Source organism: Ambystoma mexicanum, chromosome 4p (assembly GCF_040938575.1).
Source record: "Ambystoma mexicanum isolate Mex_15411 chromosome 4p, UKY_AmexF1_1, whole genome shotgun sequence".
NCBI classification, from domain to species: domain Eukaryota; kingdom Metazoa; phylum Chordata; class Amphibia; order Caudata; family Ambystomatidae; genus Ambystoma; species Ambystoma mexicanum.
Genome location: NC_090927.1, coordinates 619,686,470 through 619,700,191, shown reverse-complemented (window position 1 = coordinate 619,700,191; position 13,722 = coordinate 619,686,470).

The following is a 13,722-nucleotide window of genomic DNA, read 5'->3' as shown; positions in this document are numbered from 1 at the left end:
GCTTCTGTTGGAATATAAATGGCAACATCTGGGAAATTGGTTTTATAGCTTGTGACTTGTTCTTTATCAGGTATATTGTGGAAATAGCCACTAATAACCAAAAGAACTTACTTTCAAAAGTAAAGAAATGTCCCCTGAACCTTTGACCTGACATAATAGGAAACTTCAAAGTTGCAACGCTCTTTAATGTGGCATAAGTCACCATAATGTGGATGGGTATTCCAACATGTTGGTCCCGAGCTTGCTGTGACTGGAGTTCAGGCTGCACCTCATTGATGACGCCTAATGAAGACGGAACATGTCTTCGGTTGCTTGTTGTGCCCTCTAGAAGGAATAGGAGCTCTCAGTTCGGGATATGTGTAACTTTTAGTAGATGTTTGCTTCTTCTGTAAATCCACAGCAGTATGGACAAGGCTGGCTTAGAGGGGTGCCTAGAGCCATGCCAGTGCATAGGGTTGCTTCAAATCCATCCACTCTTCAGTGTTGCACAGCGTTCCCCAAGCCTCCACAATAGGTATATTTAGGTGGAAGACTGAAAGGTTTTATCTAACTGCATTGCAGTGAGCCAGCTAGCTGGTTGTTGATGACTACTTGTTATAAACATATTTTTGGGGTGGGATATTACAATACACAGCCTCATGGTGGCCCAAGAAATCATCCACATAGGAGGGAAGAAGCTCATGTGAATAACCAGCTTGTAAAATGCTGGTGGCAATTGCAAGATGCACATTTCAGCAGTAAAATGCACCCATGTACCAGAAACAGACTAAGCATATGGCGGTGGAATGCAGAAATGTTTTTTGCTCATGCACATGGATCCCTGTTCACAACTGGTAACTGGGACACAATTACTGGCCAACCCCACCACCACCATAAACAATGTGGCATGCCCTCTTGCTCCACGGATTCTCAGCCTGCCTGGTGACTTTACTCTGCCAGTAATAGTGAGTAGGTGCCAACAGAGACCTCTTAGTATGTCCCATTTAGTCATGCTAGACCCAAAGTACAATGAGTATTTATCCAGTAATAATGAGCTATGAATACGCAATTCAATGAGTCCAAAGATTGGTAGAGGAAACTAGATTCTAGGGGCTGACAATGCAAGCAGAATATCGGACCTGCAAAGGGCAACATAATCACAATGTTGATACTATCAAATACTGCTTGTGAAAATGACCTGGGGCAGAACACATTATTCAATGCATGAAGTCTTTACTGCATAGGTCTGAGTACCAATACTAGCAAATACAAAACTAGATATACCTCTTGCAAAAAGCAGGTGGCAATGATGGTGAGTTGAGGTGAAATAACAGGCCCTCCACCCCAAAGGGATATAAAAAAGCACACCAAAACATCCACCAGCCTGCACTGAACCAGACTGCCAGGTGGAGCCCAGTGGCTTCACGTGGAATAAGTACTCATGCTTTCTTGGGTCATGGCTGTTGACAGCCCCCTCCTAACTCTTTTTTTTTTCAATGGAGCCTTAGTTGTTGCTGTTTGAAGCCACAATGTTCTTCTCTGTGCTCCTCGTTGGTTGAGTTTTGGTGATTCTTTTGCCCCCTGTCCCAGGCTACACTTTTACATGGTTACAAACATTCCTGATGGGTTGTAGGTTGCTTTAAAATTCTAGACATGATAAGGAGAAGAGTAGGATGGGAAGACTCTAGTCAACTGCATTAATGCTAATATTGGGACCTGCATATTCTTTACCTATACTATATTTACACAAAGACTAAGCAGAAATGTGAGAGCAGTCTTGATGTGTTTCTATTTTTGAGGATAAAAGACACTATATTGCAAGTGTAAATAAATGTTGTTAACAATACAATCGTGTAGAAATTAAACTGATAACATTAAATACTAATCATAAAAACAAGAGTAATAAGAATTGGTTCATAGCAGTACAACCATGATAATATTGCTGAAAGCCTGTTAGGTGCTCAGGTGTAGTGGTTTCTCTACCACTAAGCGCCAAGCTCCAACTGTATCCAGAGCCTGCATCATGTACAGTGCTATTCTCTGTCGCAAAACCTGCTACAGGCCCAAGTGGCAATTTAAGCCACCTTTGGAATGGGTGTTCAGGATATGATTCAAATCACAATTGTATATATTTATAGGAGCACTAAACCTGGCACAAAACCTCTGTTCCATTTTGTGTTTGTCAACCTCCGCTGTCAGCATGTCCCAATCATGTATATGCAGATCTATAGGATGTTCATAAGTGGGATGATTATATAACTCATGGAAGAACCTACCAACACCACTGCAGTAATGTAGGCTACTAAGAGGGAGCAGGGGCACTCCTAATCTCCTTTGAGATCCTTGGCGACCACCTTGTACAATGATGTGTCATCGTTGGCATGCAAGGTCTCAACTAGTTCCTCCTTTGCCTTTTCGGCACATTTTAATCTCTTCACCTTAAGACCCTTGCGCTATTCCTTCTGAGCATTCCTTATCTATACTCCCATGATTAGCAGGGGTTGTTTTCACAGGTTTTGAGTGGGGTTCATCGTTGGCATGTCTGATGTTGAAAAGATGGAGGTTCCAGAGTTTTGGGGCATAGACAGAGAAGGTCTGTTTTTTGGTTGTTTCCTTCCTGCACTGGCAGAGTTCAAGTCTGTACATGTCCTTACTTCTGGTGGATCATAGGCCTTCAGAGGTGCTGAATTTCTCAGTGAGGTAGCTTAGGGACTTCAGGGTGACAGACTTATAGATGATGCATCAGGATTTGATGATGATGCAGACTTTCAGCGAGAGCTAATGCAGTTTGATGAGGGGTGCAGTGATGTGGTTTAATTTGACGAATCCATTGATGAGTCATGATGCAGCATTCAGGACAGATGCCAGGGCAGTCACCGGACGGCCTTCCAAAAGGGTATTGCCACCATCCAGACGGGAAAGGGCCATGACTTGAACAGAACATCTGAAGTTGTTTACGGGGATGAAGGGCTCAATTTTCCTCAGGAGAGAAGGTTGGTGTTAACCTTGTGATAGAACACAAATGCCTCACCATCCCCATAGCTTTCAATAGCTAGAACACACTAAACCTTGCCAATATGGACATTTACTGAAAGAAACAAAGCTGAACACACCTGATACTACAGGAAGAAAATACTGTGATAATACAGATTTGAGTACTTAAGACACTAGACATCCTTATACTGATAAAATCACCTGATAGAAAAAAAGACAGCATCTCAATGGGTTACACCCCAAAATAGACATTATTTTTAATAACTATTAGAATGTGAGGAAACATTATACCCAACAAGAAAAGGCAGGATATCAAAGACAGATCCACATAGGAGCAAAGAGAAAACTCTACTAGAAAAGAAGGTTTACTATTCTGAGGATATGTATAAAGAGATCCTGTTTACCAAACTGATACACTTCTCACGCAAAACTTAAATAATACCAAAAGCATGTAAAACTGTCTATGTCAAAAACATTTTTCAAAACAGAGCTGGAGACCAACCAGACACTTCCAAATACCAACCTTGCCAAAACATAGAATACCCAGACGCCATTATAGAATTCAACACTTACATCAAACCACTGATACAGGCTAATCAATAATTAGACAACTCACAAGTCAGCTTTACATGTATGGGAGGCACCAAATCATCACTAACATCCATCTGGAATAATCTCAAAATATCTGTAAACAGAAACCCTACCTCAGCACTCATACTCCTTGACATCTCAGCAGCCTTCTGCACAATCACCAAAGTATATTTATCATTCAACTGAAAGAAACTGGACCCAGTACCACCCCTTTAAAATGGAGGAGCTTCTTCCTATCTGACAGAAAATAAATCACCTTGCGTTCCCCTTCTAACTCAAAACCACAGACTATACCTTGTGGAGATCCATAAGGATCAAGCCTTTCACTGTTCTTCTTCAACATCTATAGGCCCCACTGGTGAAGATAATATAAACACATGGGCTCACTTGTTATACATTTGCAGACAACACTCAGTGAATATCCAAAATCACTCATGAGAAAAACTCTTGCACTACTCTGAGCAATGTCTCACACAAGCAGGCAAATATGTAAAAACATATCCATTTTGCATTTTAATATTGGCCTAAGCACACACACTTTGAGCTGCACCATAGAGGTTTCCCCGAAAATGCCACATTTCCGAGTTTTCATTGTGAACCCAGTAAAGATTCACAAAGTCACCGCTTCGTAAGCTTCTCTAAAAATGCCCCTGCACAGGAATGCTAAAACTGCTGAGCACATTGTTTGTCTTTAACCAAGAGCCTTGAAGTACTGGCACATATGTAGCTAATCTGTAAATTAGGTGCCTTCATGTCTTCCTGGGCTCTCTTGCACTTCCACAGCTAATTGTGAATGTGCATCCAGACTATTAAAGTGAAGCACAATTCATGGCATATGTTGTTCTGAATGACAGAGTTACCGAGTAGAAATACAGACTGACCTTTAAGTCTAGAAACAACATAGATAAAGTAGCAAGAGGAATGTTACCTTGTGTTAGGAACATGATATACTCCTACACCCCACTCTGCTCTGCTTCCCAGACAATTAAATGTCTGTGAGGTGACGCAGAGTGTTCTAACATATGTTGCTATGGTGAAATGCCCACGTCTGTAGGTCATGAACCATCATCCCGTGATGGGTTGGCACACATTTACCATGGTGTTGTAATGTATAAAGATTGCTCACTCCCGCATGTTTTAGCTCACTTTCTCTATGCTTGTATACATGCATTGACAAACCTGGGTCCGCTCGAGCGCTAATAAACTGTTGTTTATATATTTGTTCCTCGTGACTGGTCTGTCTTCATTTCTTTGCAGTAGCCTCATATTTTTGGACTAACAAATAGACAACATCGTACCTAAACCTCAACTCGGACAAACTATAAATAATGATAGTTTCACACACATCACACCTGAAACACCTCTACCATGGCCCTCCGAAAATTGTATCTATCCTTGAAAATTGAAAGTGATCAAGAATCTCGGCATACTAATGGCCAATGGTCTCACACTGGACCCCAAGTCAATCTAATAGTAAAAAGTCCTTATATCAGTTATGCTCAATTAGGGAAATAATGCTCTATCTCACTTTCCCTCACATAAGTTTCATAGCTCACAAATAAGCAACAACATATTCAAAACAAAGCAGTTAGACTTTTATTCAAACTCAACTATCAGGGAACATTTAAAACCTGCTATTTGTACTGGTGTCCGATCAAAACATTAATTCACATTAAGGCCCTATGGATAAACCACTGAGGTCTCAAGGGTCAAGAAGCCGAATTCATTCAACCTCACACTTCAATGCATAGTCAACTGAAACTAGCTGATCACTCAAAATACAGTGTAAACAGCACCTCTCAATAGACTAATCTTGGCACACAGAAACACTATAGAAAAGTGGCATTCCATCTACCTTCACCTTGGTTCAAAGCCAGCTCATGGTATTTGAAAAAGAAACCAATGAGCAGAAAACGAAAACTCCTTTGGCATGTATAAAAGTCTAATTTGATGACTCCAACGTTTCCTCATTGACAAAAACAGAACATCGGACACATGTCCAGTACAGTCACGATGAAGCTCAACAATTCTCACCACAAAGCAACAAACAGAGGCAGCGGATTCTTGTAACATGCTACTCTGCAGGACCACCGTCTGACCATATCCACTAAACCTCAATGTGTCTGCCTTTCTCACTACACACAAACTCAAACCTTTCCCTAACCTCCAAACAGCACAACTCTACATGTTGAATACCAACTGACAAACCCATCCCTCAGCCAGTGTATGCCCACACTACAGGCACAATGTTCCCTCTCGGGGCAGGAAGACCTCAATGCTCCTAGTATTTCAAACCTAAGATGCTTCCAGGCAAGCAGTGCTCAAGGTAATTCCGATCTGCGCCATCAACACAAAGCACTTCAATCTTGTCTTGACTTCCCCTCCTAACCAACCAAAACTATTCGCTCTCTCCAAGCTTCCATCTTTCCTTGGTCTCATTAAGCATAATATTCTTTGGGCAGTGTATGCATGTTACTTATCCAGAACAGGACTGCAAGACTTGTCTTTGGCCTCAAGCCCAGCGATCATATCTCTCCAGCTCTGAAATCTCTTCATTGGCTCCTAGTTGTGCCAAGGATCAAGTTCAAAACCCTCTGAATCATCCACTAGGTTTTCTGGGGCCCGGGATCACACTACCTCCAACTCTCTCTTCCTAAACATCTCCCTTCTTGAGCTCTGTGCTCATCCACCTCCAACTCTCTCAGGGTCAGTCGCTTTTCCAAGCAGAGAGTTAGGGGCAGATCTCTATGTTTGGCTGGGGCCTCTAACAGTCTCCCTGCCTCTCTCAGACTTGAGCAGAACCACCTCTGGTTCCGGAAGCAACTCAATACTTTCCTCTTTGCTTCCGCTTTCTCTCTTCCTCTCTTCCTCTCCCCTGCTGATGTCATGACTGCTCCACGCACTGGTCACCTGGCCACAATGTGATCTTGGGCCCAGGCTCCTGCATGTCCAGCTGCACCTCGCACTGCCTCTTGGCTCCCCCAGCATGTGTCGTCTGTATCTGCAACCCTACAGTCCCTTCTCTCTGCACTTATGAGCCACCCGTTGGCTGCACTTTCATATTTTCATGCACTGAGCCACCCACTCGCTGCACTTTTGAGTCACCTGCACTCCCCCCTCAGCCCTTCTCCCCTTCCATTTCCCGGCACTTGTGTGATCTGAATGACACAAGGCCTAGTAAGATTGTTGTTTTGTCCTCCATCTGTTTCCCCCTCCTTGTCTTGTCGGTCTAGAAACACTTGTGTGCAGGTGTGTTATAAATGCCATATCATATCATACCTGTCCTGAAATGCTGCAGACCATTATATGCCGACCCTCCTTTTGTGATACTCTTTATGTGTAGATTGTTCGTCAAAAAACTTCTAAACTCTTCCATGAGAAAAGTGAACATACTTGAAATATATGGAACTTTGTTTCATCATTCTTGGACCTCTAATGTGTCTTTTTCTTGGCCATTTCATTGCCATCCTACCGCCACTGCAACATGTTTCACATCCTATCCCGCTTCCTGTGTTTGGTGACTGGCATGGTCAAACTTTCTTTGTGACTTCTATTTTAAGTAGCCCCCTGAATTTCTGTAGCCTTGGGAACCCCCACATTTTAATGGCTTTGATTTTCATTGTTTATTTCTGTCTGTGGCAAATCATGTGCTGACCAGTCATTTATCTGCCTTTCTTTCTTTCTTTCTTTCTTTCTTTCTTTCTTTCTTTCTTTCTTTCTTTCTTTCTTTCTTTCTTTCTTTCTTTCTTTCTTTCTTTCTTTCTTTCTTTCTTTCTTTCTCTCTTTCTTTCTCTCTTTCTTTCTTCTTTTCTTTCTTTCTTTCTTTCTTTCTTGCTTTCTTTCCGATAGCCGACTGTTTAGACTAGGTAAAGAGACCTTGTGCTCCGTATGAACTGCCATCTGAGTATTGTCTGCGCACATAAGACTCATCCCTGTGTAAACGTTCGGACAATACAGAGTAAATCTCAAGCGTGGACACAGGCCGAACTACATTGTGAAGGGATATAGACTAAGGCTTACCACGGGATCTGAGAATATACATCACCATTGTAACTTGATGGAAATGCAAACTCATGCAATTATTCTGCATATTATTGTATAAGCTGTATGTGAACTAGGCCTGAACTGTAGACCACAAATTATTAACATGTAGAGGGGCTGGACAATATTTCTGAAAACTGCATAAAAGTACGAATCTCTAGATGTCCAGCACTCTCTCTCCTCTCTTTGACGGGCTGGTACTCATTGTGCGGTGTTGAGAGCCAGATAGCTATCTGTATCTATATTTCTTTGTACACTGTGCAGAATAAAAGATCTGTGAATCTTTATAGCCCGTGTTCGGTGTATTTCCTTTGTGGTACTCAGCCTCGATATTTCCTTTGCTTTTACAGATGGTGCCCGAATAGGGACCCTCAAGATTGATGCCATCTCGTTGAAGAGTTGACGCGGCTATCGGACCGAGATCGGACGGTGAGAAAGGGGGCCCCTTCTTGGATGAGACGTGACACCTCAATAGTACTGCATAACCCAATCCCCGGACAGTGGGCATGCGATCCGAGACGGAATCTTGATGAGGGTCCATATATCGAGGCGAGCAATTTTGCCAAAATCACCAACCACAAGGGTCATTTGTTGTCCTTAGTAATCCGATCGGACCTCCCTTTGTCCTTGGATCAGGTGAGTCGTGTCCCAACTCCTAAATATCCAGATTTTTGATTTGGCGTATTGTCCTCATGAGTACAATTATTGACCAGGTAACACCAGTAATCAGACATGCCTGGGAAATTGTCTGCCTGTTTCAGGGTGTTATTCTGCAGAGACAGACGATCTTTGGAATTTGGCTGTCCGGCACCACAGGAGGGGTCGGCAGCAAGTACTATGTACTGTAAGTACGGCATTGGTAGTATAATGTTTAACAATATTTGGCACAGACAAACTAAACATGCTTTTGAACTTCAGTGGCCAATTAATGGTAGCTTTAAAATTCCTCACATAGAATATTTAGAATCTATATTATTAAAGAAAAAAGATAGACCTGCAGCCTTTGATGTATTGCAAAATTGGAAAAAAGAAGCTATGCAGCAAATTAAAAGTAGAGAGAAACATGCACGCAGACATATGTCGAACGCCGAGAAAGCATTAATGTACGATCAACAAAAACATTCAGAGTCAGTTAGAAACATGGATAGGGCTTTTCAACTTGGCATTCAGAAAATATATCCGTCTAAAGATTTTCATGCATCAGATGGTCTGATCGATAAGCTTTTAAATGAACAAAGGCCTGGTGCCACTGCGCCACATCCTTATGTACCTATTTCTGTTGCTTTACTTCTTCCTGCTGTTGTTCCCCCTCCCGCAGTAATTCCTGCACCTCTTAATACTCCTCTTATTACTCCTCCACCACTACCTATTGCTCCACTTCCCATTGTCGCTCCTCCACCTGTACCTCCACCTTTGCCTGCTGCCATGGGTCCGGTAGATTTGTCTTTGACACCAGTGATAGCACCTTCATTACCTACTGTACAAAATGTGTCTACTCTTTCTCTTCCAAGTGGTTCTGCTCCGCTTGTAGTTGATAAGGGAGCAGAATCGAAGATTGTAACTCGCAATACAGTTTCTAAAGAAAGAAAGCGAGAGCTGAATGCATGGGCTAGACAGTGCATGGAGAAGGGTGACCAATCTGATGTCTTTGCTACACTCTCTAATCTGGATAGTTTTCCTGAGAAAACTGTTTTTATTGAAGGGATGGGAATCCATTTATCCTAATGTGGAACAGACTGATGATGTAGATATCCCACAAGGGTTGAGGGATCTGAATGTTTTAGCATATTCATGAGATACTGCAGAGAAAGTATATGAGCACGTTCAGAGGGTATTCGAGTTTAGAAGGGAGTTCGAAAAGTTACGGAATGATGAAATAGATGCTGATAGATAGAAACGGTTCCCTCCTCTTAGTAAATCGATGAGTGAAGAAACACGAATTTGCATGAGAGATGCACTTAGATGGATTTTAGATATGTCGATATCTCCCGTAGAAGTATAGGACACGTATAGTCAGTATACTCCAGAAATGCAGAGGAAAGTGATACAGGTAATGGTAGAGTACCTACAGGATGATTGTATACAGAGAAAGATTTGTTGTCCAGCAGAATTATTTAATATCTATAAGAGAGCTTTTTTGTCTGACACTCCTTCAACTGTTTTAGCGCTCGAATTAACTTCTTTGCTTAGTAAGCGTTCAGAGATGCCTGTTACTCAGTTACCTATGAGAGAGGTTACTCCAACATTCGTCCCTAAAGTTGAGGTTCCGGCTAATGCCGCAACAGGCGTTGTCGCTTATGATATTGATGCACATTATGTATCACAGTCTATTCACGTCCCGTTCTCAAGAAAGGAAGTGAATACCATTAGACAATCTATCCCAGGTATTAGGAAGAATCCAACAGGATTTTATAAGGAGATAGAATCTGTCTTACAGTCATCAGTATTCACTCTGGGTGATGTAGATTTGTTATTTCCTGTGCTGCAAACCTGCCGATTTGTGGAAACTGATTAGGAAAGTAGATGATGTACCAGGGTTAGGGGACACATCGGATAATTTGACTAGGCAAGATAGAGATAGGCCAGCTGGTGAAAGACCACCGCAGGCAATACTGACTTTGGCCCTCATTACGACCCTGGCGGAGAACCATGGTGCAATTTGCACCATGGTCCATGGCGCTAAGCTGTCAACTCCGCCATGGTGGTTGGCGGACTTACCGCCCCATTCCGACCTTGGCGGGGCGGTAAGTCCCCAATCCCCATTTACCCTTCCCCATTCCCATTTTTGCCCCATAGGGTATAATGGGAGTGGGGAAGGCGTTAATTACGCCACCGTAAATTACGGTGGCGTAATTAACAACAAGTCCCGTAGCGCCATGGATTTTTCCGCCTGCAAAAAGCAGGCGTAAAAATCACCATGGCGCTACGGGAACTCGTACTCACGCGGAAAGGTGCGCCATGCTTTACGCCGGCGTAAACCCCTTTCCGCCAGGGTCGTAATGAGGGCCTTTGCCTGATAGAATAGTGACAAAATTGAAAGCCTTAATTCCTGAGAGAAGGATAGTTTGGGACAAAGTCACTGCTTGTATCCAAGGAAAGTCTGAGGGTGCTACTGAATTCTTTAATCGGTTTGAACAAATATTTTCAGATTTTAGTGGACAGGATTTAAGCACAGAGTCTGGCAAAAGATTATTTGTGGACAAATTTGTGCGTGGATTGTTACCTGACATCCAGTCACAAATTATGAGTTCTGAGAGCACATGGAAAGCTAAGCCTGAGTCTGAAGTGTTGCATATGGCTCAGTAGTACAAAAACCGAATCAATAATGAGAAGGAAAGGATTGAGAAAAAGAGGGGTGACATGAAAACCAAGGTATTGTTGCAACAGATTGTTAGAGGACCTAGAGGGGCCAGTACACAGTTTCGGGGACAGAATGTTCCACAAGGTGATGTACCGTTGGGTCATGTACACGCGAACCAATGTGCTTATTGCAGACAAGAGGGTCATTGGCGAGCACAATGCCCGATCCTCCAGCAGAGGTCGAATAATACATATGGTATCATGGGTAGACGATCCAGAGGCTGCCCTGGGGTAGGGGGCCCTGGAAGAAGCCAGTTTTCTCAGAATTCTCAGTCCTTTTCGCAAGACAATCAGCCACTGAGTGTGTATAATAGAAATATTTTTGATCCTCCTTCTACTGCTTATCTCTCTGATGATATATTGTTTCGCTAGGATTGTCCGAAGCAGGGTTTGGAACCTACACCTATTCCCGTTAATCAGAAAGGTCCCTACATTGAGATGATGGTGGGAAATAGGAAACATCTATTTTTGATAGATACAGGAGCACAGAAGTGTTCCATTGACCATTCACGGGTTCCAGACATTCCACTGTCAGGGCAAACTAATGTTTCTGTAGGGTTTTCTGGTACGCCAGTGGTTAATCCGGTTTCTCTGAGGTACGGATTTCACTGAGTCCAAACATGGATCACTGTCCATTTCTTTTGACATCAAACTGTGGTGAAAATTTGTTGGGGTTGAATCTGTTGAAGGAATTAAATGCAGTAATTAATTTTTCTTCGGATGGAGTGCGTTTGACGATTTCACCACAGCAAATTTCTACCTTCCAGTTTCTGACTAGACCTTTGCCACCTGAATTTAGTGACGTTCCGGAATGTGTATGGGCAATTGACGACAATGATGATGGTATTTTACCAATTGAGCCTGTTAAAATAGTTTTGAAACCTGGAGTAAAGTTGCCACGTATTCCTCAGTATAAGATTTCGATTGATGGTGAGCAAGCTTTGAAGTACATAGTTGCTGATTTTGTACACCGTGGGGTAATTGAAGAAATTGCAGGTAGTTTGTGCAATAGTCCGATTTTACCAGTGTATAAGAAAGGGGATAATGCAATTCCTTTTCGTTTCATTATCGACTTATGCGCTATCAATAAGATCGTCGCTCCACAATTTCCCTATTGTGCCTGATGTGACAATGAGATTAACAATGATCCCAGCTTCTGCTACTCATTTTAGTGTCATCGATCTTAAGAATGCCTTCTTTAGCATTCATATACACAAGGATAGCAGATACCTATTTGCGGTCACCCTAGGGGGACGCTCGTTTACATTCACCCATGGTCCACAAGGGTACACGGAAAGAACAGCTCGACACACTCGAGTTGCCTACTGCTTATATATTACTTCAATATGTTGGCGATCTTCTTTTGGCTGCAGATTCAGAAAGTGCTTGTAAAGAAGGCACTGTGTTATTGCTTATTCATCTAGCAAAACATGGACATAAAGCTTCACTGAAAAAGTTTCAATATTTTCGACAGGAGGTTGCCTATTTAGGCTATCTCCTGTCAAAGGAGGGAAGAAGATTTACACCTGAACGAATTGAAATCGTTTCTAGCATGTCTGTCCCAAATACGCAGACGGAAGTCAGAGCCTTGATAGGAATGGCTTCTTACTGTACACAGTGGATACCGAATTTTTCGCTAGTGATGAAACCAATGTTGGCTTTGACAAAGAAGGGCATTTCTTTGCCATTGCCATGGAACTTGGAACACCAGAGAGCTTTTGATTTGCTCAAGACTGCACTGTGTTCTGCACCGGTTTTGGGCACACCAAATTATGAAAAGGCCTTCGAATTGTATGTGCATGAACGTGATGGATGTGCTTTGGCTGTGTTAACACAGGAACATGGAGGGAAGAATAGGCCAAGCCGTTACTTTTCCTCCACCATTGATCCTGTTGCATGCACTTTGCCGAGATGCCTGAGAGCTGTCGCAGCTGCAGCTGCATCTGTAAAACAGAGTGAGGGAATGGTCCTAGGCCATGCTTTAACCTTGTTGGTACCTCACTCTGTAGACGTTCTATTAAACAGAACGCAAACACAACATCTTACCTCTGCACGATTAACGAGATATGAATGAATCTTGTTTGCACTGCATATTCAAATTAAAGATGTTGTGTATTGAATCCAGCTGAATTATTACCTCTTTCGCAAGATATCGCTTGCAGTGACAAAACGTCACATGACTGCATTTATACCACAGAACAAGAAAGTAAAGGCAGGATTGATTTGAAAGATACACCTCTCAACGACCCACAAGGAGAGATGTTTTGTGATGGCTCTTGTTTCAAACTTCTGGATGGTACATCCACTGCTGCTTATGCCATCACTACATTAAGCACGATTGTGGAAACCAAAAGAATTTCGCATAACTCTGCGCAGGCCGCAGAGATTATTGCATTGACCCGAGCTTGTGAACTTTCTGAAGGGCTTAGAGTGAATATATATACTGATAGTCAGTATGCTTTTGGGGTGGTTCACAACTTTGGTAGACTTTGGGCAGAACGAGATTTCTTGACCTCACATGGAACGAAGATTCAATATGGCACCTTGATAGTTCAGCTACTCTCAGCGCTTGCACCTCCTACTCAGCTAGCAATTATGAAATGCGCGGCACATCTGAAAATCATAGATGATGTAGGAAAAGGGAACGCTTTCGCTGACCAGATAGCCAAACAGACTGCTACTGATCTCTATTCAGATATGTACACTACAAAGGAAGCCACAGACGTTGTTGAAAGAGAAAGTATATCGTGCCTCCTA